The sequence below is a fragment of the Melanostigma gelatinosum genome (genome assembly GCF_949748355.1).
Source record: "Melanostigma gelatinosum genome assembly, chromosome: 14".
Lineage (NCBI taxonomy): Eukaryota > Metazoa > Chordata > Actinopteri > Perciformes > Zoarcidae > Melanostigma > Melanostigma gelatinosum.
The window spans coordinates 21,678,231-21,684,739 of record NC_136647.1 but is presented as its reverse complement, the minus strand read 5'-3'; positions in this window follow the sequence as shown (position 1 = coordinate 21,684,739).

The window sequence follows — 6,509 nt, the reverse complement described above, 5'->3', positions numbered from 1 at the left end:
TGCCAGAGAAATGTACTTGATTTTAAAATATATTCATTCATTACAACTAACATCATGAAGTTATTCTTTGACTTTGAACAATGATGGAACTATACCTGAGTCTTCTGGGGTGTCTTCTCAGCAACACATAAGCATAAAAAACAAAAACTGCTCCTTAATGTTATGTAGTATTGTTACTTACATCTTGCAAAAGAGATTTTTAATCTCAATGGGACTACCTGGTTAAATAAAGGTTAAAAAATAAAAATAAAAAAAACTTTATTTTTATTTTTATTCAAACGTATTCGGTTCATGCGTACCGAACCGTGAGCCTCGTACCGAACGGTTCAATACGAATACGCGTATCGTTACACCCCTAGTATTTACCAAATGATATTTTACACCACAGGGTCACAACACGGTCCACACTGCAAACCTCCATGTTGTTTGCACAGAAACAGGAAGGCCCGGTCCTAATCCCCACCCTTACGCACTCACAGACTTTGAGGCGCGCTCCCGCAAAGTCCGTGAGGGTTTAGTTCTGTCCCACTGTCAAATCATCCAGTGTTTGAGTCTCTCTGGCAGACAGTTTGAGCCCTTTATGAACCCTTTCCGTAAGTCACCATTAGATGCAGACTTTGCCCAAGGGAATTACCCACAATTCATTGCAATGTGACGTTAAACACGGGGTAACCAGTGGACGCATGGAGACGTAACAAAAAAGGCAAAGAGGACGGCTCACGTGTGTTCAGCCTGTCACATTACATTTACACAGAAACATTAGGGATTAAAGACGGAACAAAAAACAACATGAAATCAGAGAATATTTATTTATTCATTCATTCATCAAATATTTGATTTTGTTTTCACAAAAACGAGTAAATTGATTGTATGAATTACCTCTCATCTTGTGAGGAAAGACGTTCAAATCAGGGAGTACAAAGTATACAATAAGTACAATTGTACATTTAATTTTTTGTCGTTTTCATAGTTATATGCTACTATATATATATATATATATATGTATATATATATATATATATATATATATGTATATATATATGTATATATGTATGTATATATATATGTATGTATACATATATATATATGTATATATATATATATATATATATATATATATATATGTATATAGTCATATGTTGCAGCAGTGCTGTCCCTTTCCTATGTACACCATTTCATGCCCTCACAGTCTGTCACACTCACTCAAACCATTTACCGGATGAGGTCAGTAAGTCCTTGAGGGTTCAGGGTTTGAAGCTTTCGGGGGACTTTGGGATTGAGCCAATTCAGGACCATGATGCACTTGGAGGAGCAGCAATATCATCGCTCAATGCTGCCACCTTCAGACAAAGGTCTGCAATATCGTGTCAGAATCAGAATCAGAATCAGAATCAGCTTTATTTGGAATTTGACTCTGGTTACACATTGCTCTCATCGTACACACATATGAAATATATACAATAAACAAGAGAAATATAAGAAAAACAAGGACATTTAACAGCTATACAATATAAGTATAAATATATCCCACACAAAAGTGTGTATTTATATATATATATATATATATATATATATATATATATATATATATATATATATATATATATATATATATATATACAGTAGTGCAAACAGAGTTAGTGCAATATGACTTATTTATTGTTCATGTGAGTGACGGCCAGTGGAAAGGTTACAAGGTTTTTATTGTCATTGTTCGACAGGGTTGCACAACAAAATGTAGATTGTAGTCCCAATTTTCTACATCGGAAATAAAATGCAAAAAAACAAGATTGCATGGAGAGTGGACAATGAGTTCTGGAGTCTCACAGCCAGAGGAAAGAAGCTATTTTGAAGTCTGGTGGTTCTGCAGCTGATACTTCTGCATCTCTTTCCAGACGGCAGCAGCAGGTTGTGGCTGGGTGAGCTCTTCACAGGCTCCTCTTCTCACCAATAACACGGATGCTCAGTAGATGGGTACCAGGGATGTTCTGAGCAGCTTTAATCACCCACTGTAGAGCCCTCCTGTCCTGTGCCGTGCACATCCCATGCCAGTTTGTAATGTCTGCTGTCAGGTGTTTGTGATGCTGATTCCCAGGAACTTAAAGCTGCTAACTTGCTCCACCTCAGCTCCATTGATGTAGACAGGGATGTGGGTCTTCGCCTCCTTTTTTCTAAAATCAACAATCAGCTCTTTGGTTTTCATGATGCTGAGCAGTAGGCTGTTCTCTGAGCACCACTCTGAAGGGTGTTGATTTCCTCTCTTTATGAAGTATCATTGTTGTTTGTAACCCGGCCGATGACAGTAGTGTCATCTGCAAACTTCCCAGAGTTCTCCTCATGTTTGGGGTATAGTGTCGGGTGTACAGAGTGAACAGGAGGGGGCCGGGCCCTGGGGGGCGCTGGTGTTCAACATTGTAGCGTCCTACTTACAATCATGCTTTACACTTTACTGAGACTAAAACAACATTACACTCAAAAGATAACATCAAAGAACACATGCATTGCCATGTAATCAACTCCGAGAAGTATACTCAACCTAAGTGGTAAATTACATCTGAATAGATTCACCACGGACATACATCTATTTATAACACCCTCACGGTCACTCTGAGGCAGGGTCTTACTGTCTGTGGCTGCTCGCTCAGAACCTCACTGTACAAAGAAGGCTGCAGGCCCTGAATTGTCTTGCTAGCTGAGAATTGGGACATCAACGGCTCTGCAGTAAAGATGGTTCATAGAACTGTAGGTTCATCTCACAAATAACCCCAGCTGGTCACCCAACCCCGGATCAAGAAAGCCCAACAGCGTGTCCACTTCCTGTGTCACATGAAGGAAAGCAGGCCTTCTTCCCCCCCCCCCCCCCCCCCCACTCCCACCGTGGGCAGCAATATTGTGAGGAAGAAGAAGAAAATTTACTGTAACAATTCCAAGAGGGGGATTTTAATTTGTCACGCTTTTGCCACAATCCACACTCCGTACTGAGTCCATGCGAGAACTTTAACCGGACACACTCTCCGTTCCCCCACAGGCAGAGCTGCTGCTGACACACTCCTGCTTCAGCAACAAACCTGTGACTTATACTACGCTAATGGCCCCAGTCCACATTTGTTTTAGCATTGTTAGTATTTGTTTCATGTAACTTCAGCAACTATACTTAAAAAAGGAATGTTGAAAACTGATAAACCATTTGTATCAGTAAGTGGGTCTCTATAGTACGTGTTACCCGGGCTCGTAGCACAGGCAAGAAATGAGCATCCATCTCAAACATGTCAACTCATTGTCCACTGCACAGTTATTCATTCATTGGAAACAAAGTCAGTATGGCATTAAGCCCTTTAATTAAACATTAATTATCAGCAGTGATAACAATTGTAGATATCAACAATTACTGTTTGACTCATTAGAATTACAACATACCTATAAAGTAATTTGACTGGTAGCAAATATTAATATAAGTAGAATTCATTTCTCACCAGTCCAAATCATAATTCTTGATGTTAACAATTCATTTCTTGTTCACTGTAGATATCTGTACCCTAAATACAACTAGTCAACGTTTACCATTGACAATTCAGGTTCAAACACAGATATCTGTCTTTTAGTTTTTGACGTATCATAATTCCAAGTCGACATATCCATGATGTCATTTTTACTAGTTGCACTCCTCATTAATGATAACAACGAATGAATTGTCACTCGTCAAAAAGGTTGATTGTTGATATTAACAATGAAATTGTCACAAGTGGAATCAGTTATTGGTATCTGTGATGGGAGTGTACATTTCCACAAGACACAACCCTTCAGCATGTAGAAATGCAATTATAGATATGTGTTATTCTTACGACTGAAAAAGGAATTACTGATATGTGCAATTAAATTAAAGATGTAATTACACATACACAAGCAGTTTTGACTCGTCGAAATTGTATTTCTACATATGATAATATATCAAAATTGTTTTACAAATATCTCAAATTAGCATTTTAACGAATAATAAAATGTAATTCAGACATGAAGACTACATTGCTACTTGTCCCCTCTCCCTACTGATTAACTGTCCCCTTAACACCTGTTGATGTAATTCAATACAACAGCCCTTCATTAATAAAACCTGTCTGACATTTAAAATGTTTGCCAGCGTTGATTCAACAATGTGTGGTTGTTCTGGAGGCTGTAGTGTGTGGTCCTGTTGCATTACGTGCTCTTTCGAAGGGTTTATTGCAGGAATGTACAGTACTGGCATCCAAAACAACAACGACAGTCCTACCTCCACTTGTTGAGAGCCCTCGGATTGAAAAGGCCGCAGTGAGTCCTGGGCTGAGATGTATCTTCAGCAGCCAGAGCAATGTTCATCCATCAACGCTGACAGCCAAGCAGAAAGTGATAGCCACACTATTACAGCCAAAGCAAATAAATGGACTGATTACGCTCTTATGAAAGCTGCCTTCAGGAGCGCACTTTCCCCTCCCGTTACTATCCAGCTCATACAGCCCAAACCGCATGATTAACACAACTTTTAAGTGTTGGGTCAATTTCCTGTTAAGGCAGACAGTGACTTATTTCAGAACAGTGATAAAATTGTAATTTTATTAAAAGTATTATTGTCAAAAGTCCAGTGTTTTCTTACATTGTACAATAGTTCTGTTTAGAATATTTATTTGGATAAGACAAATGCCTTTGCTCATATAAGATATATTGAAAACAACTTTTCATATGCTGCTCATGCATTTGGTGGAGCACATATTTAGCTATATCTTGTTGAAAGATTAGTTCTGCATACTCGATCTGTTTCAGCTATCTCCAGAGTGCACTGCAGTTTTCAGAAACTGACCTTTTTAGGTGCCTTCCTTCCCTTGCGAAAAAAGAAAATCACTGATACTTGAACTCCTTCACATGGGGCAGTAATTCCCTGCCAACCTGGAGGGAGCAATCCACAGTTATCTGGCAGGGAACGAGGCCTCGGACTTGGAGGTGCTGCGAAACGCCCCGGTGCATGATGGGTCTCTAACAGCCATGGTCTGACGAAGCACGGAACCACATCATCTGCAAAGATTCTGAGGTCCCCAAAATGGGACAATCTCCTCCCCCTGGCTGCAACTTGAGATCGAGTCCCTGAAGATCACAAACAGAATCGGTGATTAGGGATCCTGGCGGAGAACAACACCTGATGGAAATGTGCTTGACTTCTTGATTAACAGAGACCTCAGTCTGGCTATATCAGGACCAAGCTCCCATGACCCCTCAAGGAACTTTGCAAGGGTGAAGAGTCGGTCCTTGGCCAGGAGGGAATCCCTACCGCTCCTCCTGAGTCTCCTTTCAAGTGCCCTGGCATGAGCTATGTGAGGGAGGATGAGCAGTGTGGTGTGGACCACCCTGCGGTCCCCCTTCTTATAAAGGGGAACAACCCTATTCGGCTTGTTCACCACCCCATAATTTCCCTCGCTATGTTAGCAGCTCTCCTCCACTACTGAACACATCCTGAGCCAAAGCCCTGCTTCCATTTCCTGGGTCGTCTGGCGGTTCGTAAGAACTTCACGGCCTCCTGAATTCCTCCCAAACCCTGCCACAACCACCAAAGCTGCAGCCCTTCTGGCCTCCCAGTACCAGAAGACTAGAGGACATCCTAGAACCGGTTGGGTCAGCATGCCATAGTTCCCCGCCTCAACCCAGTCCCACTGCCTATCCCCATGGGTGGTGGCTCCAGACCATGTCTACGTAATCACAGCATTAAGAGTCCGGCCAAGGACCTTTGCTGCATGTCATCCTCTACCTTTTCTCTGGTGTCACTACAAAAGCAATAAAATGTATTTCATAAAAGGATACAGTAAATGTTTTTGTTTTTTTAATCATGTTTTTGAGATGTATCTTTCCACCATGTAATAGAATGCCTGAATTATAGTAAGATATAATATAATACAATGTAATTATAAAATAATAAGTAACATATGGTCCTGGCCAAAAGCCACCAAAATGCCCCAATGACGTGAAGGAGAAGAGCCTAGATGGAAGCTAAGCTAACCCAGGACCTGAGGCCACTCCACTGCCCAGCCTCCTGCTGGCTGTCTGATGCCTAAAAGTTGCATAAAAATAAGATCACAGAGAAATGGCTCCATCGTTCTTTCCGAAACAAGCTGCACTTAACGGGCGGACCGCAGGACTGAGCGCAGGACTCGAGTGGGACCAGAGAATTTTTATTGTGGAGATGTCGGCCATATCTGCCCAGAGAATTGTGGCTGTTGCTGCTGTTTACATTCCTTATGATGCTAATTCAAAATATGCACTAGGAATGTACGACTGTTTTTGTTTTGTTTGTCATGTGTTTGTTGTGTTACAAATGAGCTACAAATGAATTTCGGTGTGCATCCCTGTAGCCAATAAATGACACTTGAATCCTTGAATGAATTAACACGAAGGTTATGGGAGCCATACAGATGACTCACCTCAGCAAGTTAGAATATTATTTACTTCAAAAACATTTGGATGGATTTTTGCTATTTGTATGAATTTTA